Raw genomic sequence first — 22,887 nt, 5'->3', positions numbered from 1 at the left:
GCACGCCCACTGGGGTCTTTCTCAGTGGCGTCTTCTTCCTCTCTTTCCTCTCCATATTCGGCCATGTTGATGGCCTTGCACTCTCCTTTTGGATTTTCTTCTGTATTACTTGGGAGAGTACTAGGAGGGAGTTCAGTAACCTTCTTGCTCAGCTGACCCACTTGTCCTTCCAAATTTCTGATGGAGGACCTTGTTTCATTCATGAAACTTTGAGTGGTCTTTATTAGATCAGAGACCATTGTTGCTAAGTCAGAAGTATTCTGCTTAGAACTCTCTGTCTGTTGCTGAGAAGATGATGGAAAAGGCTTGCCATTGCTAAACCTGTTTCTTCCACCATTATTGTTATTGAAACCTTGTTGAGGTCTCTCTTGATTCTTCCATGAGAGATTTGGGAGATTTCTCCATGAAGAATTATAGGTGTTACCATAGGGTTCTCCTAGGTAATTCACCTCTTCCATGGAAGGGTTCTCAGGATCATAAGCTTCTTCCTCAGATGAAGCATCCTTAGTACTGTTTGGTGCATTTTGCAGTCCAGACAGACTTTGAGAAATCAAATTGACTTGTTGAGTCAATATCTTGTTCTGAGCCAAAATGGCATTCAGAGCATCAATCTCAAGAACTCCTTTCTTCTGACTAATCCCATTGTTCACAGGATTTCTTTCAGAAGTGTACATGAATTGGTTATTTGCAACCATTTCAATCAATTCTTGAGCTTCTGCAGGCGTCTTCTTCAGATGAAGAGATCCTCCAGCAGAGCTATCCAAGGACATCTTAGATAGTTCAGAGAGACCATCATAGAAAATTCCTATGATGCTCCATTCAGAAAGCATGTCTGAAGGACATCTTCTGATTAATTGTTTGTATCTTTCCCAAGCTTCATAGAGGGATTCTCCATCCTTCTGTCTGAAGGTTTGGACTTCCACTCTAAGCTTACTCCATCTTTGTGGTGGAAAGAACTTTGCCAAGAAGGCATTGACTAGCTTTTCCCAAGAGTCCAGGCTTTCTTTAGGTTGAGAATCCAACCATATTCTAGCTCTGTCTCTTACAGCAAAAGGGAATAGCATCAGTCTGTAGACCTCAGGGTTAACCCCATTAGTCTTGACTGTGTCACAGATTTGCAAGAATTCAGCTAAAAACTGATGAGGATCTTCCATTGGAAGTCCATGGAACTTGCAATTCTGTTGCATTAGAGAAACTAATTGAGGCTTAAGCTCAAAGTTGTTTGCTCCAATGGCAGGGATAGAGATGCTTCTCCCATAGAAGTCGGGAGTAGGTGCAGTAAAGTCACCCAGCACCTTCCTTGCATTGTTGGCATTGTTGTTGTTTTCGGCTGCCATGGGTTCTTCTTCTTTGAAGAATTCGGTCAGGTCCTCTAAAGAGAGTTGTGTTTTGGCTTCTCTTAGCTTTCTCTTCAAGGTCCTTTTGGGTTCAGGAGCAGCTTCAACAAGAATGCCTTTGTCTCTGCTCCTGCTCATATGAAAGAGAAGAGAAAAAGAAAATGTGGAATCCTCTATGTCACAGTATAGAGATTCCTTGAAGTGTCAGAGGAAAAGAGAAATAGAAAGAAGAAGGAGAAGAAGAATTCGAACTTTAATTAGATAAGGTTCGAATTGTGCATTTAGAAGGAGTGGTACTCCATAGATAGAAGGATGTGGGAAGGAGGGAAGGAAATTTTCGAAAATTCAATTAAAAGATTTTGAAAACATTTTGAAAATTTGATTGATAATTTTTGAAAATTGAAAGTGGAAAAGAAATCAAGTGATGTTTGAAAAAGATTTTGAAATTAGAAGTCAAAAAGATTTGATTGAAAACTAATTTGAAAAAGATATGATTAAAAAGATTTGATTGAAAAGTTATGGTTTTAAAAAGATGTGATTGAGAAGATATGATTTGAAAACAATTTTAAAAGATATGTTTTGAAAACAATTTGAAAAGATATGATTTTGAAAATTAATGACTTGTCTAACAAGAAAAGATATGATTCAAACATAAAACCTTCCTTAACAGAAAAGGCAAAAAATGTTCAATCAAATCATTAATTGTTAGTAAGTATCTTTGAAAGGAAAGAAATTAATTTTGAAAACATTTGATTGAAAAGATTTGATTTGAAAAAGATTTGATTTTGGAAAACTTGAAAAAAATTGATTTGAAAACAAAATCTTCCCCCTAGCACCATCCTGGCGTTAAACGCCCAGAATGGTATACATTCTGGCGTTTAACGCCCAAAATGCTACCTTTTTGGGCGTTAAACGCCCAACTAGGTGCCCTGGCTGGCGTTTAAACGCCAGTCTGCCTTCTTCACTGGGCATTTTTGAATGCTCAGTTTTTTCTGTATAATTCCTCTGCAGTGTGTTCTGAATCTTCAATTCTTTGTATCATTGACTTGAAAAGACACAAATTAAAAATATTTTTGGATTTTTTAATAATCAAAATGCAACAAGAATCAAATAACAATGCATGCAAGACACCAAACTTAGCAGTTTGTGTACTACTGACACTATATGAGACACATGAACACTCAAGTCAATAGAATTTAAAGATCAAAACAAGAAATATATGCATGGATTCGAAAAATATAACAAAAACATGCATTTGACACCAAACTTAAGATGAGACTCTAGACTCAAACAAGAAATATTTTTGGATTTTATGGTTTTGCAAATTTTTTGTATTTTTCGAAAATTAAGTGAAAAAAGGTATCAAAATTCTTAATGAGAATTCCAGGAATCAGTGCAATGCTAGTCTAAGACTCCGGTCCAGGAATTAGACATGGCTTCACAGCCAGCCAAGCTTTCAAAGAAAGCTTCGGTCCAAAACACTAGACATGACCAAAAGTCAGCCAAGCCTTAGCAAATCACTGCTCCAAAAGCAAGATTGATACGAAATCAACAAGCTCTTGTGGTGATAAGTTGAAACCTCGGTCCAATTAGATTAGACATGGCTTTTCAGCCAGCCAGATTTCAACAAATCATCATGAAACTCTAGAATTCATCTTCAAGAATTTCGAAAAAAAAAATACCTAATCTAAGCAACAAGATGAACCGTCAGTTGTCCAGCCTAAACAATCCCGGGCAATAACACCAAAAATTTGATGTTGTTGCCGGATCTTGGCACTGATGTTACCAAAGGCTTGCTCAAAACTAGAACAATCCCCGGCAACGGCGCCAAAAACTTAGTGCGCGAAATTGTGAACTATACTTTTTCACAACTCTCATAATCCCTGGTAATGGCCCCAAAAACTTGGTGCGCTCAATACCATGGCATTACACAACTTCGCACAACTAACCAGCAAGTGCACTGGGTCGTCCAAGTAATAAACCTTACGTGAGTAAGGGTCGATCCCACGGAGATTGTTAGTATTGAAGCAAGCTATGGTCATCTTGTAAATCTTAATCAGGCAAACTCAGATATGTATGGTGATGAACGAAAATAACATAAAAGATAAAGATAGTGATACTTATGTAATTCATTGGTAGGAACTTCAGATAAGCGCATGAAGATGCCTTCCCTTCCGTCTCTCTGCTTTCCTACTGTCTTCATCCAACCCTTCTTACTCCTTTCCATGGCAAGCTCGTATAGGGTCTCACTGTTGTCAGCAGCTACCTCCCATCCTCGCAGTGAAAGCTAATGCTCAATACTCTGTCACAGTACGGCCAATCACCGGTTCGGTTCCCTCCCCTACCGGAATAGAATAACTCTTTTGCGTCTGTCACTAACGCCCAGTAGGTTACAGGTTTGAAGCACGTCACAGTCATTCAATCATTGAATCCTACTCAGAATACCACAGACAAGGTTAGACCTTCCGGATTCTCTTGAATGCTGCCATCAGTTCTTGCCTATACCACGAAGACTCTGATCTCACGGAATGGTTGGCTCGTTTGTCAGGCGAGCACTCGGTTGTCAGGCGATCAACCATGCATCGTGCAATCAGGAATCCAAGAGATATTCACCAAGCCTCAAATGCTTGTAGAACAAGAGTGGTTGTCAGTCACTTTGTTCATGAGTGAGAATGGTGATGGGCGTCAATCATCACCTTCATCATGTTGAAGAACAAGTGATATCTTGGTAAAAGAACAAGTGGAATTTGAATGAAAGAACAATAGTAATTGCATTAATACTCGAGGTACAGCAGAGCTCCACACCTTAATCTATGGTGTGTAGAAACTCCACCGTTGAAAATACATAAGCATGAGGTCTAGGCATGGCCGAATGGCCAGCCTCCCAATGATCTAAGAACTAAAATGTTCAAAGATGATCTAGAGATCTAAAAGTGATCAAAAGATTTCTATACAATAGTAAAAGGTCCTACTTATAAGAAACTAGTAGCCTAGGGTGTACAGAAATGAGTAAATGACATAAAAATCCTCTTCCGGGCCCACTTGGTGTGTGCTTGGGCTGAGCAATGAAGCAATTTCGTGTAGAGACTCTTCTTGGAGTTAAACGCCAGCTTTGGTGCCAGTTTGGGCGTTTAACTCCCATTTAGGTGCCAGTTCCAGCGTTTAACGCTGAGATTTCTTGAGGTGACTTTGAACGCCGGTTTGGGCCATCAAATCTTGGGCAAAGTATGGACTATTATATATTGCTGGAAAGCCCAGGATGTCTACTTTCCAACGCCGTTGAGAGCGCGCCAATTGGGCTTCTGTAGCTCCAGAAAATCCACTTCGAGTGCAGGGAGGTCAGAATCCAACAGCATCTGCAGTCCTTTTGAGTCTCAGAATCAGATTTTTGCTCAGGTCCCTCAATTTCAGCCAGAAAATACCTGAAATCACAGAAAAACACACAAACTCATAGTAAAGTCCAGAAAAGTGAATTTTAATTAAAAACTAATAAAAATATACTAAAAACTAACTAGATCATATCAAAAACATACTAAAAACAATGCCAAAAAGTATACAAATTATCCGCTCATCAGTATACAAGATCAAGACTCACTCTGATGGCTCTATTGACCGTTATAAGGCACGCTTGGCTGCTCAAGCTGTACGCAAGAGTATGGTATTGATTATGAAGAGACTTTTGCTCCTGTCGCTCGTCTTACATCTGTTAGAACTCTTCTTTCCATTGTCGCGGTTAAAAAATGGTCTCTCAGTCAGATGGATGTGAAGAATGTATTTCTTAATGGGATTTGAAAAAGAAAGTCTATATGAAACCACCTCCAGGATATCCTTGTCCTTCTAGTAAGGTTTGTCTCCTTCACAAGGCACTTTATAGACTTAAGCAAGCTACTCGTGAATAGTTTGACAAGTTTAGCACTACCATATGCAGTCTTGGTTTTACTTCTAGCCCTCATAAGAATGCCCATTTTATTCGTAAAAGCGAACGTGGATTTGTTCTTTTACTTTTGTATGTTGATGACATTATCATTACTGGAGATGATGTTGATGGTATCTCTGATCTCAAGGCCTCACTTCACCGTACATGAGATGAAAGATCTTGGTTCTCTCAGCTATTTTCTTGGTCTCGGGGTCATCTCCACAGATGATGGCATCTATCTCTCTCAAGCTATGTATGCTTCAGATCTTCTTGCTCACGTTGGGATTACAGATAGTCGCACTGAGTCTACTCCTCTTGAGCTTAATGTTCGATTTACCGCTATGGATGGCACTGTTTTGGATAATCCGACTCTATCGACAGTTAGTTGGAGGTCTCGTCAACTTGATTGTCACCCGACCAGACATTGCGTATCTAGTTCATGTACTTAGCCAGTTCTTGTCAGCTCCTCATACTACTCACTATGCGGCAGTTCTTCGCATTTTTCACTACATCAAAGGCACTCTATTTCATGGCTTTTATTTTTCTGCCCATTCCTCTTTGTCTCTTCAGGCAAACTCTGATGCTGATTGGGCTGGTAATCCCACTGATCGTCGTTCTACTACTGGTTACTGTTTGTTTCTTGGCGACGCTCTCATTTGTTGGCGTGCAAAGACGCAAATGTTCACTGCTCGTTCAAGCACAGAAGCTGAGTATCGTGCCCTCGTTGACACCACTGCTGAGGTTATCTCAGTTCGTTGGCTTCTTGAAGATCTGGGTGCTCCTTAGTCGTCCCCTACTGATGTTTTTTGTGATAACCGCAATGCTATTTAGATTGCCCATAATGATGTGTTTCATGAACGCACCAAACACATTGAGATTGATTGTCACTTTGTTCAACAATGTATCCTTATTTATGTTGTTCGTCTCATTACTGTTGGAACACTGGATCAGACTGCTGATATCTTCACGAAAGCTCATCACTCGACTCATTTCCAGACTTTGTTATCCAAACTCAAGTCGGTATCCTTAGCTCCTATTTGAGTTTGAGGGGAGATGTTAGAGAATCATTTGAATCAATTTAGATCAATTAGTATCGTTTATATTTATATAACATATCTATATATTAATTATAGGATTCTATGCCTTTATTACTTTGATTCATCTAGCACCTATAAATATCCATTGTATATTGTACTTTTTATCATACTGAATAATACACAAAAAATACTTTCTTCAGCTTGATCTATTGTTTCTAACAAATAGGTATTGGTGTATAAATACATCTTAAATACACTCAGACAATTATATGAATATCACAAACATAAAACAGTTAAGCATACTTAGATGCTTAAACCATGAAAATCTATCGAAATCGTATGGCCTCAGAGTGGGAACTACCAGAATATTCATGATTGGAGTAATTAATGTGCCCCGACTAGTTGCACCACGTTCCTTGACACATGCATTTGTTCAACTAGGAAAGAGCTGTTAAACTGCGCGCAACTGTATTTCCTTAACTAATTTAGCCCGTTGGCCACAAAAGAAAATCACTAAAGGCAAACCTATACTCTAGTCTTGTCATCAAACAACTAAGTGGAGAGCAACATGATAATATAGGTCTGAGCATATCTCCTCACTGCTTTTTCACTCACATTTGTTGGGAATATTTTAAATCTGTCCTGAAACTATTTGAAGGTCGTCACAACGAGAAAATTGCTTAATATAGACAGAGTTAGTCTTTATTACAGACGAATTTTTAGTTACCGACGAAATTACCAATGGATTTTGTCCCTCTATAAAAGCCTCATCGAAAATTATTTATCGACGGATTTTTTTCTGTCAGAAAATTACTGACGGATTTTTACCAGTTACCGACAGATTTTTCTTCGGTAAATTCTTCCCTCCATTTTCCTGAAATGTCGAACTTTCCGACGGATTTTCCATCTGTAATTAGAGACGGATTTTTCGACGGATTTTTTGTCGGTAATTACAGACAGATTTTTCGACGAATTTTTCATCAGTAATTGGCAACAGATTTTTTGTCTGTAAATCCGTCAGTAAGGTTAAATAATTTTTTTTAGATTTTTCCATTGCAAAAAAAAATTTGTTTTCATACAAAATAAATATAAATTTAATAAATGCAAATTTTTATCTAATTTGTATTCGAATATTTATAATATTTTTAAAAAAATAAATTCATCGTATTATCAAACTAAAAGAAAAGTACTATAAACAAACAAGTCAATATAATTCAAAACATAAACAAAGTGTATTGATACATCAACTATAATTCTCAATATATTGTTCAACTATACTAAAACAATCAGCTATAGTCTTTAGTGTCGTCTTTATCCTAATCATCATCATAGTCCTCATCCGAAGAGATTGAGGGTGGCGGTGGTGATGGTGATAGTAGAATAGCACTGGAACTACTTGAAGCAGTGACTGTCCTTAGTCGTCATCCTCATGATTAATCACCATTCTCAGCTTCCCTCTTACAATATTATCAGGAGGTGCACAACAACTTCATCCTCCGAATCCACCAATTCAGGATCCACTTGATAATATTCTACTTTGTCTGAGTTTATTAAATCTACCCGCTCTCCACTATCAATTCCATTCAATTCAACCACTAAATCAGTTTAACCTATAAAATTTCTCACAAATTGCATATGCATAATGTTAATTTCACATTTGCTATAAATAATGTAGAATGATTAGGATTTATCTAATATATGTTCTAAAGGCACAAGTTAAGGCTACTATTAGCATAAATTTTTAAAATTTTTACTTTAATAAATAAATAATAAAAATTGAAAATTAAATTTTTTTATATAAATTTTCCTAATTAATAACCTTAACTTGTACCCTTAGAATACATCTTAGCTAAACTCGATATAGAATTATGTCATATGTGAATATAATGAATGAACATATCACATCAACCTTTTTCATCTTCAATTCAAACTCAACCTACCTTATCTAATTACAATAAAACACAAAACCAGTAATACACTAATACTAATACTACTGTAGCAGCCAGGCAAACTGGTGAATAGGAAATAAGTTTCATTTTAGTAAAAGCGAACAAGTTGTGCTAACTGCTAAGTAGACAAAATATATCTATGAACCTTTATTAATAAACTCATGGTCAGCCAAATCCGGTGAATTGATTATCATGAAACTACATCTTCTGTGATCTTTAAATCTGCAACAATAAGAAAGTCCAAATCCCATGAGCAAAATCAAGAGCAGAGATAGTATAGTTCAAATGTAATCTTCCAACAAGTAACCAAGTGCATTCATTGTTCATATAAAACACTGATGAGCGGATAATTTATACGCTTTTTGGCATTGTTTTTAGGTAGTTTTTAGTATGATCTAGTTACTTTTAGGGATGTTTTCATTAGTTTTTATGCTAAATTTATATTTCTGGACTTTAGTATGAGTTTGTGTATTTTTCTATGATTTCAGGTATTTTCTGGTTGAAATTGAGGGACCTGAGCAAAACTCTAATAGGAGGCTGACAAAGGACTACTGATGCTATTGGAATCTGACCTCCCTGCACTCAAAATGGATTTTCTAGAGCTACAGAACTCCAAATGGCGCGCTCTCAATGGTGTTAGAAAGTAGACATCCAGAGCTTTCCAGCAATATATAATAGTTCATACTTTATTCGTAATTAGACGACGTAAATTGGTGCTCAATGCCAGTTCTATGCTGCATTCTGGAGTCAAACGCCAGAAACATGTCACGAACCAGAGTTGAACGCCCAAAACACGTTACAACTTGGCGTTCAACTCCAAGAGAAGCCTCAGCTCGTGGATAGATCAAGCTCAGCCCAAGCACACACCAAGTGGGCCCCGGAAGTGAATTTATGCATCAATTACTTACTTCTGTAAACCCTAGTAGCTAGTTTAGTATAAATAGAACTTTTTACTAGTTTATTAGATGTCTTGGACTATCTAGTTCTTTTGACCATTCGGTCTTTCATGGGGGCTGGCCATTCGGCCATGCCTGGACCTCTATCACTTATGTATTTTCAACGGTGGAGTTTCTACACACCATACATTAAGGGTGTGGAGCTCTGCTGTACCTCAAGTTTCAATGCAATTACTACTATTTTCTATTCAATTCGACTTATTCCTATTCTAAGATATTCGTTGCACTTCAACATGATGAATGTGATGATCCGTGACACTTATCATCATTCTCACCGATGAACGCGTGACTGACAACCACTTCCGTTCTACCTTAGACCGGGCGCATATCTCTTGGATTCCTTAATCAGAATCTTCGTGGTATAAGCTAGAATTGATGGCGGCATTCATGGAAATCCAGAAAGTCTAACCTTGTCTGTGGTATTCTGAGTAGGATTCCGGGATTGAATGACTGTGACGAGCTTCAAACTCGCGATTGCTGGGCGTGATGACAAACGCAAAAGAATCAAGGGATTCTATTCCAACATGATCGAGAACCGACAGATGATTAGCCGTGCTGTGACAGAGCATTTGGACCATTTTCACTGAGAGGATGTGATGTAGCCATTGTCAACGGTGATACCCTACATACAGCTTGCCATAGAAAGGAGTGACAAAAATTGGATAAAAGCAGTAAGAAAGCAAAGATCCAGAAGGAACACAGCTCCTCAATACACCTATCTGAAATTCTCACCATTGAATTACATGAGTAACTCTATCTTTACTTTCTGTTTAATTTATTATTATTATTCAAAAAACGAATAATCTCTTAATACAGTTAAATCCGCCTGACTGGGATTTACAAGATGACCATAGCTTGCTTCATACTAACAATCTCTGTGGGATCGACCCTTACTCACGTAAGGTATTACTTGGATGACCCAGTACACTTGCTGGTTAGTTGTGCGGAGTTGTGACAAAGTGTGATTCACGTTTGAGAGCACCAAGCCTTTGGAGCCATTGTTGATGATCACAATTTCGTCCACCAAGTTTTTGGCACCGTTGCCGGGGATTGTTCGAGTATGAACAACTGACAGTTCATCTTGTTGCTCAGATCAGGTAATTTTCTTTTTGTTTTAATTTCAAAAAAATTTTCAAAAAAAAATTTCATAAAATTATAAAAAAAAATTTGTGTTTCTTGTTTGAGTTTTGAGTCAATTTTTGAGTTTGGTGTCAATTGCATGCTTTAAAAATTTTTTCTTGCATTTTTCGAAAATTCATGCATTCATGGTGTTCTTCATGATCTTCAAGTTGTTCTTGGTAAGTCTTCTTGTTTGATCTTGATGTTTTCTTGTTTTGTGTCTTTTATTGTTTTTCATGTGCATCTTTGCATTCATATTGTCTAAGCATTATAGATTTCTAAGTTTGGTGTCTTGCATGTTTTCTTTACATAAAATTTTTTTCAAGAATATGTTCTTGATGTTCATCATGATCTTCAAGGTGTTCTTGGTATTCATCTTGACATTCATTGTGTTCTTGCATGCATAATGTGTTTTGATTCATAATTTTCATGTTGTGAGTCATTTTTATGTTTTTCTCTCTCATAATTAAAAATTCAAAAATTAAAAAATATCTTTTCCTTAATTTTCTCATAATTTTCGAAAATTTGAGTTGACTTGGTCAAAAAATTTTAAAATTAGTTGTTTCTTACAAGTCAAGTCAAATTTTCAATTTTAAAAATCTTATCTTTTCAAAATTTTTTCAAAAATCAAATCTTTTTCATTTTTATCTTATGATTTTCGAAAATTTAAAAATATTTTTCAAAAATCTTTTTCTTAATTTTATCTTTATTTTCAAAAATTATGCTAATAATTAATGTGATTGATTCAAAAATTTGAAGTATGTTACTTTCTTGTTAAGAAAGATTTAATCTTTAAATTCTAGAATCATATCTTTTAGTTTTTTGTTAGTCAAGTAATTAATTTTAATTTTAAAAATTAAATCTATCTTATCTTATCTTTTATATCATATCTTTTTCAAAAATTTGATTTTAAAATATCTTTTCTAACTTCTTATCTTCTTATCTTTTCAAATTTGATTTTCAAATCTTTTTCAACTAACTACTTGACTTTTTGTTTGTTTCTTATATTTTTCAAAACCACCTAACTACTCTCCCCTCTCTAATTTTCGAAAATACCTCCCTCTTTTTCAAAATTTTTTTTTAATTAACTAATTGTTTTAAATTTTAATTTTAATTCTATCTCATCTTTAATTTTCGAAAATCATTAACTCCTTTTCAAAATTAATTTTCGAATTCTCTCTCTCATCTTCTTCTATTTATTTATTCATTTACTAACACTTCTCTTTACCTCTCTTCATCTCCAATCACTGCCTCTATCCTTACCCTTGTGTTTGGATTCTCCTTTCTTTATTCTTTTCTTCTTCTACTAATAATAAGGATCCTCTTTACTGTGACATAGAGAATTTCTCTTCTTTTTTTGTTCTCTTCTCTTTCATATGAGCAGGAATAAGGAAAAAGGCATTCTTGTTGAAGCTGATCCAGAACCTGAAAGGACTCTGAAGAGGAGATTAAGAGAAGCTAAATTACAACAATCCAGAGACAACCTTGCTGAAATTTTTGAACAAGAAAAGGAGATGGCAGCCGAACCTAACAACAATAATGCAAGAAGGATGCTTGGTGATTATACCACACCTACTTCCAAGTTTGATGGAAGAAGCATCTCAATTCCTGCCATTGGAGCAAACAATTTTGAGCTGAAACCTTAATTAGTTGCTCTAATGCAACATAACTGCAAGTTTCATGGACTTCCATCAGAAGATCCCTACTAGTTCTTAACTGAGTTCTTGCAGATCTGTGAGATTGTTAAGACTAATGGAGTAGATCCTGAAGTCTACAGGATCATGTTTTTCCCTTTTGCTGTAAGAGACAGAGCTAGAGCATGGTTGGACTCTCAACCTAAAGATAGCCTGGACTCCTGGGATAAGCTGGTCACGGCCTTCTTGGCTAAGTTCTTTCCTCCTCAAAAGTTGAGCAAGCTTAGAGTGGATGTTCAGACCTTCAAACAAAAAGATGGTGAATTCCTCTATGAAGCTTGAGAAAGATACAAACAGATGACCAAAAGATGTCCTTCTGACATGTTTTCAGAATGGACCATGATAGATATATTCTATTATGGTCTATCTGAGTTCTCTAAGATGTCATTGGACCATTTTTCAGGTGGATCCATTCACCTAAAGAAAATGCCTGCAGAAGATCAAGAACTTATTGACATGGTTGCAAATAACCAGTTCATGTACACTTCTGAGAGGAATTCCGTGAATAATGGGACGCCTCAAAGGAAGGAAGTTCTTGAAATTGATGTTCTGAATGCCATATTGGCTCAGAACAAAGTGTTGACTCAGCAAGTCAACATGATTTCTCAAAGGCTGAATGGATGGCAAAATGCATCCAACAGTACTAAAGAGGCATCTTCTGAAGAAGAAGCTTATGATCCTGAGAACCCTGCAATAGCAGAGGTAAATTACTTAGGTGAACCTTATGGAAACACCTACAACTCATCATGGAGAAATCATCCAAATTTCTCATGGAAGGATCAACAAAAGCCTCAACAAGGCTTTAATAATAGTGGAAGAAATGGGCTCAGCAATATCAAGCCTTATCCATCATCTTCTCAGCAACAGACAGAGAATTATAAACAGAGTACCTCTAACATAGCAAATTTAGTCTCTGATCTGTCTAAAGCCACTTTAAGTTTCATGAGTGAAACAAGGTCCTCCATCAGAAATCTGGAGGCACAAGTGGGCCAGCTGAGTAAGAAAATAACTAAAACTCCTCCTAGTACTCTCCCAAGCAATACAGAAGAGAATCCAAAGAGAGAGTGCAAGGCCATTGATATAATCAACATGGCCGAACCTAGAGAGGAAGGAGAGGATGTAAATCCCAATGAGGAATACCTCATGGGACGTCTCTCAAGCAAGAAGGAATTCCCTATTGAGGACCCAAGGGAATCTGAAGCTCATATAGAAATCATAGAGATTCCATTAAACCTCCTTCTGCCATTCATGAGCTCTGAAGACTATTCTTCCTCTGAAGAGGATGAAGATGTAACTGGAGAGCAAGTTGCTCAATATCTAGGAGCTATCATGAAACTGAATGCCAAGTTATTTGGTAATGAGACTTGGGAAGGTGAACCTCTCTTGCTCATTAGTGAACTAGATACCTAGATTCAGCAAACTTTACCTCAAAAGAGACAAGATCCTAGCAAATTCATAATACCCTGTATCATAGGCACCATGACCTTTGAGAAAGCTCTGTGTGACCTAGGGTCAGGCATAAATCTTATGCCACTCTCTGTAATGGAGAACCTGGGGATCATTGAGGTACAGCCTGCCTTATTCTCATTACAAATGGCAGACAAGTCAGTAAGACAAGCTTATGGATTGGTAGAGGACGTGTTGGTAAAGGTTGAAGGCCTTTACATCCCCGCTGATTTCATAATCTTAGACACTAGAAAGGAGGAGGATGAATGCATCATTCTTGGAAGACCCTTCCTAGCCACAGCAGGAGCTGTGATAGATGTTAACAGAGGAGAATTAGTCCTTCAATTGAATGGGGACCACCTTGTGTTTAAAGCTCAAGGATCTTCTTTAACAATGGAGAGGAAGCATGAAAAGCTTCTCTCAGTACAGAGTCAAACAGAGCCCCCACAGTCAAACTCTAAGTTTGGTGTTGGAAGGCCACAACCAAACTCTAAGTTTGGTGTTGGGACTATACAACATTGATCTGATCACCTGTGTGGCTCCATGAGAGCCCACTGTCAAGCTATTAACATTAAAGAAGTGTTTATTGGGAGGCAACCCAATTTTTATTTATCTAATTTTATTTTATTTTCATTGTTCTTTTATGTTTTATTAGGTTCATGATCATGTGGTGTCACGAAAAAAATATTAAAATTAAAAACAGAATCAAAAACAGCAGAAGAAAAATCACACCCTGGAGGAAGGACTTACTGGCGTTTAAACGCCAGTAAGGAGCATCTGGCTGGCGTTCAATGCCAGAACAGAGCATGGATCTGGCGCTGAATGCCAGAAATATGCAGCAATCTGGCGTTTAAACGCCAGGATTGCACACTGAGGAAAGCTGGCGTTCAACGCCAGAAACATACTGCAGATGGGCGTTGAACGCCCAGACCAAACTTAGAGCTGGCGTTTAACGCCAGAAACAATCATCAATCTGGCGTTAAACGCCAGGATTGCACTCAAATGGCATTTTACATGCCTCATTGGTGCAGGGATGTTAAATCCTTGACACCTCAGGATCTGTGGACCCCACAGGATCCCCACCTACCTCAATTCACCTTCTCTCTTCTCCACCAATCACCTCAATCTCTCTTCCCCATTACCTCTTCACCACTCACATCCATCATCTCTTTCCCACCCAAACGCACCCTACATAGCCGAATACACACCTCTCCCCCTCTCCTCCATATCTTCTTCTTCTTCTATTCTTTCTTCTTTTGCTCGAGGGCGAGCAACATTCTAAGTTTGGTGTGGTAAAAGCATAGCTTTTTGCTTTTCTATAACCATTGATGGCACCTAAGGCCAGAAAACCTCAAAAAAAAGAAGAAAAAGGGAAGACAAAAGCTTTCACCTCTGAAACATGGGAGATGGAGAGATTCATCTCAAGGGTCCATAGCTCAGTAGTAGAGCATTTGAGTGCAAATCAAGAGATCCCTGAGATACCTCAGGGGATACATGTACCTCCACATAATTATTAGGAGCAACTAAGGATAGGAACACCAAAATCACTAGGAATCAAGCAACAGAGGCAAGGAAAAGACACAAAAGAGCTCAAAAAGCACCATTAGTCCTTCAAAAAAAAGTGCCACCATCACTAAGGTGGACTCATTCCTTGTTCTTATTTTTTCTGTTTTTCGGTTTTTATGCTATATGTGTGTTTATGTTTTATGTCTCTACTTCATGATCATTAGTATGTAGTAACTATGTCTTAAAGCTATGAATAATTCCATAAATCCTTCACCTCTCTTAAATGAAAAATGTTTTTAATTCAAAAGAATAAGAAGTACATAAATTTCAAAATTATCCTTGAATTTAGTTTAATTATATTGATGTGGTGACAATACTATTATTTTCTGAATGAATGCTTGAACAGTGCATAATTTTGATCTTGTTGTTTATGAATGTTAAAATTGTTGGCTCTTGAAAGAATGATGAACAAAGAGAATGTTATTGACAATCTGAAAAATCATGAAATTGATTCTTGAAGCAAGAAAAAGCAGTGAAAAACAAAAGCTTGCGAAAAAAAAAAGTGGCGAAAGAAAAAGAAAAAGCAAGCAGAAAAAGCCAATAGCCCTTAAAACCAAAAGGCAAGGGTAAAAAGGATCTAAGGCTTTGAGCATCAATGGATAGGAGGGCCCAAGGAAATAAAATCCAGGCCTAAGCGGCTAAATCAAGCTGTCCCTAACCATGTGCTTGTGGCATGCAGGTCCAAGTGAAAAGCTTGAGACTGAGTGGTTAAAGTCGTGATCCAAAGCAAAAAGAGTGTGCTTAAAAGCTCTGGACACCTCTAACTGGGGACTTTAGCAAAGCTGAGTCACAATCTGAAAAGGTTCACCCAGTCATGTGTCTGTGGCATTTATGTATCCGGTGGTAATACTGGAAAACAAAGTGCTTAGGGCCACGGCCAAGACTCATAAAAGTAGCTGTGTTCAAGAATCAACATACTTAACTAGGAGAATCAATAACACTATCCAAAATTTTAAGTTCCTAGAGAAGCCAATCGTTCTGAACTTCAAAGGAAAAAGTGAGATGCCAAAACTGTTCTAAAGCAAAAAGCTACAAGTTCCGCTCATTTAATTAGAACTAATATTCATTGATATTTTGGGATTTATAGTATATTCTCTTCTTTTTATCCTAATTGATTTTCAGTTGCTTGGGGACAAGCAACAATTTAAGTTTGGTGTTGTGATGAGCGGATAATTTATACGCTTTTTGGCATTGTTTTTAGGTAGTTTTTAGTATGATCTAGTTACTTTTAGGGATGTTTTCATTAGTTTTTATGCTAAATTCACATTTCTGGACTTTACTATGAGTTTGTGTGTTTTTTTGTGATTTTAGGTATTTTCTGGCTAAAATTGAGGGACCTGAGCAAAACTCTGATAGGAGGCTAACAAAGGACTACTGATGCTGTTGGAATCTGACCTCCCTACACTCAAAATGGATTTTCTGGAGCTACAGAACTCCGAATGACGCGCTCTTAATGGCGTTGGAAAGTAGACATCCAGAGATTTCCAGCAATATATAATAGTCCATACTTTATTTGTAATTAAATGACGTAAACTGGCGCTCAACGCCAGTTCCATGCTGCATTCTGGAGTCAAATACCAGAAACACGTCACGAACCAGAGTTGAACGCCCAAAACACGTTACAACTTGGCGTTCAACTCCAAAAGAAGCCTCAGCTCGTGGATAGATCAAGCTCAGCCCAAGCACACACCAAGTGGGCCCCGGAAGTGAATTTATGCATCAATTACTTACTTCTGTAAACCCTAGTAGCTAGTTTAGTATAAATAGAACTTTTTACTAGTTTATTAGATGTCTTGGACTATCTAGTTCTTTTGACCATTCGGTCTTTCATGGGGGCTGGCCATTCGGCCATGCCTGAACCTCTATCACTTATGTATTTTCAACGGTGGAGTTTCTACACACCATAGATTAAGGGTGTGGAGCTCTGCTATACCTCAAGTTTCAATGCAATTACTACTATTTTCTATTTAATTAGACTTATTCCTATTCTAAGATATTCGTTGCACTTCAACATGATGAATGTGATGATCTGTGACACTCATCATCATTCTCACCTATGAACGCGTGACTGACAACCACTTCCGTTCTACCTTAGACCGGGCGCATATCTCTTGGATTCCTTAATCAGAATCTTCGTGGTATAAGCTAGAATTGATGGTGGCATTCATGGGAATCCGGAAAGTCTAACTTTGTCTGTGGTATTCCGAGTAGGATCCTGGGATTGAATGACTGTGACGAGCTTCAAACTCACGATTGCTGGGCGTGATGACAAACACAAAAGAATCAAGGGATTCTATTCCAACATGATCGAGAACCGACAGATGATTAGCCATGCTGTGACAGAGCATTTGGACCATTTTCACTGAGAGGATGGGATGTAGCCATTATCAACGGTGATGCCCTACATACAGCTTGCCATAGAAAGGAGTGACAAAAATTGGATAAAAACAGTAAGAAAGCAGAGATCCAGAAAGAACACAGCACCTCCATACACCTATCTGAAATTCCCACCATTGAATTACATGAGTAACTCTATCTTTACTTTTTGTTTAATTTATTATTATTATTCAAAAAACCAATAATCTCTTAATACAGTTAAATCCGCCTGACTGGGATTTACAAGATGACCATAGCTTGCTTCATACCAACAATCTCTGTGGGATCGACCCTTACTCACGTAAAGTATTACTTGGACGATCCAGTACACTTGCTGGTTAGCTGTGCGGAGTTGTGACAAAGTGTGATTCACGTTTGAGAGCACCAAGCCTTTGGAGCCATTATTGATGATCACAATTTCGTCCACCAAACACTGATTTGAGCTTCTTGATCTTCACTAAAACAATGGACTCTTCTTCTTTTTTGGCTAGAAAATATGAGTTGAAAACAAATTTAGAAGAAAGAAGTTGAAAAAAAAATTTCATGAACTAGGAATGGATGAGAAAAATATTTTTTCATATCCAGCCAACATGAATTTCAAGGGAAAAATCTAAAGCTAGAGTTAAAAAATGCACTCACACATTAGGCTAGTTGAAGAGGGTTCATCAGAATTGCGCATCTTTTTCTTAGGTCTAACTTTTAGTCCTAATTTTTTTCAACTTATTGAAAATTTGAGCCGTTGAGATTTTTCCATGTTGATCTAGCGCTTCGGCAATACGACAACTGCATTGTGGATCATCTTTAAAACTAAAATATTAGTAGCAAGTTAAAGTCAGCAATGGCAATGAAGACCAACATTATAGGCAAAAGAAAAAAAATTTTGAAAGCTATAAAAACAATTTATCATGCTAACTCCTTAAAGTATGTTTGAGGCAGCGGTGCCATATAAAAAAGGCTAAATTGCCTATAGTCAAGGCATGATTTGAAGAATGCTTCAAAGTTTAGACAATAGAATTTGATAGGCTTAAACCTACTTCTGAACGAGCTCTTTAACTTGTTCTTCCAATTCACCATGAAGAATAAGTTTTTTCTTTCTCCTTTGAGCTATTTGAGATTTATCTTCCAACATTTTCCCTCACTGTTTTGGCCCAATAAACAAAGTATTAGGAACAAAGAAATCTCATAATCACAGATCAACTTTGATTATGAGTTTTAAATGTACATATTAACATCTTTGCCATCTTTACTGCCAAAGGTAGAAACAAAGCCTTCAATAACATCGTCAAGCATTTCTTTGTTGCTAGAGAAAAAAGAAGAAAAGGAGCAGATTATGAAAATAATCAAGTAGTGTACCGAACACAAGAAAATTGACATAATACATTATTGAAGTGTGAAAGAGAAAAGATTTGCCATAAAAAACTATTCCTTGATTATTGTAAAGTAGGGTACAGAACACAACAAGAAGCAATTTCATTAGCGTATAAAAATTGAAGCTATGTAAATTAAACTACAACATTCACATAAAATAAGAAATGGTTACTATCTCATTTATATTACAACTATATTTCTACCTAGAACTGGTACTTTTGAATCATAATTCATATTTTATAAGGAACAAAATAACAGAAAATTTTGATATAATTTTTACTAATTTTTAGTGACACAACTCACACAAGGTCTAGGATGTTTAAATAATAGTGATCCAAGTTTCAATGTTATGCCTAGAATTTTGGGTGAAGTAACATTATAAATTGTTACCTATGATTATAATTGTGTAGGTTTTGGATGAACCATCACTTCAAGATGATTTCTACTTGAATCTGGTGGACTGGTCCTCACAAAATGTTCTTGCCATTGCACTAGGCACTTGTGTTTATCTATGGAGCGCTTCTAACAACAAAGTAAGTCTTAATCAACCACAATTTTCAGAACATGACTCAAGATAAAACAAATATTAAACCAAAGCAACATTGTTATAAATATTTTATTATCTCCCTCCTACAAAATGAAAAACTAATCATTTATATTAATGTAAGGCATCAACTAAAACAACAAATTTGAAATCAAAGCAACATTGGAATAACTGCTTTATCAATCTCTAACCTATAAAATTTGAAAACTAAATGTCTATTACTGTAAGGAATCAACTAAAGGCAACAAATATCAAACCAAAACAACATTGGCATAATTGGTTTATATCATTTTCAACCTACAAAAGTAGAAAGAAAACTAATTGCTTAAACAACAAACATCAAACCAAAGCAACAATTAAAACAATTGAAAGATTGTTACAATGATTCACACCTCAACAACTGCCTCAATACTTTTCAAGGAAGGATTAACACGAATGACACTGCCAATGGTGACTCCTCTGATTCTTACAAGTATTCCAGTGCATATACCACAGGCCTGCGTAAACTCAAAAACTGCAGTGTACTTTCTGAACTTAGATCTTATCTGGAAGCTCCCTAACCAAGCCAAGCTCATCACAAAAAGCACAGTACCTGAGATCAAGAACAGTCCAACACCATCTTCCTAAATGCTCCTATGACCAAACCTGAAATCACCTAACGGATGCAGAGTTTGCCTCCAAACTGTTTGAGGAATGTCCAGAACGACCGAAAGCAAATTCTTCGATTCCGAAGTTGAAGATGATGATGATTGTTGTGCATAGATCATATATAGACAAACCATTAAAATTTAAATCAAATTGAATTCAATTCCAAACTCAGAATCCAAATTAAATTGAATTCAGAATCACATCAGCATTCAACAAATTAAATAAATAATTCAATTTCAAACTCTGTGCATAAATCCAGTTCAGAATCTTAAAAATTAATTAGAAAAAAAGATGAAACTAAAGAAGCATTAGCTTACCAAAGAGATGGCGAGATGACAAAGTGAGCTCGAAGAGTGTAAGACAGAGTGAGCTCGCGATGAGAGTGTGAGACAGAGTTACCTAAAATCAGAGAAGAGAAGGGGCAACAGCCAAAAACGGCGAGGAGTAGAATATCAGAAATGATGCCCGGCGAGGAGAGGAGGAACCCTTCGCGATGGCGACGCCACGAGCTTAACCTAGAATTTTGTGCGACAGAGAGGAGAGGAGGAATGATGCGAAGAGGGCTGAGTAGAGCTTCCCTAGATGACGAAGGCACCCACGGTCTGTCCCCGCCAGCAGCGACAACACCTTCTATGGGAGGAGAAGAGTTCGACGACAACTTTGAAGAAGGATGAGGGCTGTTATCAATGTTCGAAGAAGATTTAGGTTAGGATTGTGAATGTAGTGTGAATGGAGAGTTAGGGTTAAGTTAATATTTTTGACAAAAATTTTTAAATTACAGACAGATTTTCTGTCTGTAATAATTTAATAAAATACAGCGTTTTGTCTATTTAATTTTCGTCTGTAACCATTTCCTACGAAAAAATTAATATTTTCGACAGAATTATCGATGGATTCTCTTTTCCGTCTATAATTTATGATAATTCATTTTTTTTGTTTTTCGACAAAAAATCCCTCGCAAATTCCGTCTGTATTTCTGTGGGATAAAATTCGTCTGTAATAACTAGTTTTCTAGTAGTGCATTGTCATTTCGTGGATGCATCTCACTGAAGGAAGCTCAGTCAATAGCTCCTCAAACCAAATCCATGTTGGCTTCCTATCCAGAATGTACCATTGGAGATGTAAGAGGCACTTGCCGACCGCCTCGCCATCAATAGACAAACCCAATTGGTAAACTATGACCATTAACGTGATGGTTCACTCTCCAAATGACATAAGGAATGTGTGCATTTTCGGATACCACCGCTCAATAAATGCATTGATAAGAGGTTCATTAAGATTAAATTAATGATTGCTCAACCTAGTGAGGTGATATAACTCGACAGTCTCCAAAAGCGGAATGATACGGTTGTGTAGAGGCATATTTTGTTGCCTTATAATGCTAATAATACAACAAGTCGCCTGCATCATTTCAAAAAAAATGGTAAATTTAAAACACACTTGATAAACATATAATTGGATAATTAGAAATCTAAACCCAAAAATATAATAACTAATAGTGCAATAAATAAATAAATAAAGCAACTAATAGGTTATTGTCATTCAAACCTTATTTTGAAAATCAAAATAACTTATCAAACCATTACCCATACTAAACTTTATCCTAATTCAATGTCCACCATATATCTTAATAATCTATCATTATCTAACTGCAATCACAATTATCATTTCTAATCTAATAACACTACCATTCAATAATAACATTTTTACCATCAATAATATCGTCACTTCCATTCAAAATCTATTTTTAATTAACAATAACATTACCATTTCTAATCTAATACGAAATTTCCTAAATGAAGTAGAAATTAGTGTGCTAACATCCTCATTGGTGTGTTCAACAACATGAACAATGCCGTCAAGTCTATAGAAATGATCTGCCTTGTCCATGGTCCCATTTTGATGTGATAGTCACACAAGTTTCTCTAGAATTTGGGAGACTGGATAGATGAAAATGGTGGTTCATCTCTAGAATTCGTGAATCTTATAACTGTCATCTCTTACTAATTCACTGAAGGTTAAGTTAATTTACACAAGCTCTTTTGTCCTAGTAATTCGCTGGACGAAGCAACAAACTACACACTCCCATTTCAACATAGTTCACAATAGAATAAAGCAGATTAGGGTTCGTGATTGTAAGAACCAAAGTTTTCACGTAAAATCGCTTTAATTTGAAGATATAAAGGTGATATTTGAATTCAATAGATTTTTCTGAGTGGGAAAATGTATCTTTCATGAAAAGTTTTTGTAAAAATGCGTACCGGCACTTAAGCCAGCAGTACCGGCTCTAGTTTGTCTGGTACTGCGTATTGAGAAAGATAAGATTTTAAAAATTGAATTTATTGTTTTAAAAGAACAAAAATAATTTAGAATCGAAAACCGGACGCTAATCTTAAAGGTTTTGGCCCAAAGTGCGCCAAACGGGCTAAAAACGCTAACAGGTTGGACCAGACTTAAACTGGCCCCAAGGCCCAACATATATACACACAACTAATAAGCTTTTAGCTCATTTTTACCCTAAATGGGAGTGTGGGGCGCTGAATAGAGAAGAGAGGAGAAGGTGATGACACTATTCTTCTTCCTTATTTACTCATAACTTGAGCTCCGGTGCTTCGATTGACGAGCCGTTTGCGGCTATGCATCACTCTTGCCGAGTCCGTCATTTTTATCTAGGCTTTTCTAGTAAGAAGTTGCATCTCATGCTCTAGTTTTCTGCCCTAAATAATTTTGTGTTTTTACGTTTGGTTTTTTAGTAGATTTTGCGATTTTGGTTGTTTAGGGGTGATCTAGCATTGGAATATTATTGCATTTTATCCCTAATCTCATGGGTAAAGTAAGGTCTCACTAAACCCTTGTGTTTAGTTATTTTTTTGAACCCTAGATTTGATGTTGGTATGTTGTATGATGTTAGATTTAGGTTTGATGTTTGTT

The 22,887-nt window shown here is 36.7% G+C and overlaps 1 non-coding gene across 1 annotated transcript; it reads left to right on the top strand.

The window, feature by feature from the left end:
• The first annotated feature begins 824 nt into the window (after positions 1-824).
• Positions 825-932, top strand: LOC130978023 (small nucleolar RNA R71). Its single transcript, XR_009085687.1, has one exon. It is a non-coding gene; the product is annotated as a small nucleolar RNA R71 (small nucleolar RNA).
• The last annotated feature ends 21,955 nt before the right edge of the window (positions 933-22,887 follow it).

The sequence above is a fragment of the Arachis stenosperma genome, chromosome 4 (genome assembly GCF_014773155.1).
Source record: "Arachis stenosperma cultivar V10309 chromosome 4, arast.V10309.gnm1.PFL2, whole genome shotgun sequence".
Lineage (NCBI taxonomy): Eukaryota > Viridiplantae > Streptophyta > Magnoliopsida > Fabales > Fabaceae > Arachis > Arachis stenosperma.
The sequence above is the reverse complement of the archived record's forward strand: the minus strand, read 5'-3'. Positions and strand labels throughout refer to the sequence as shown.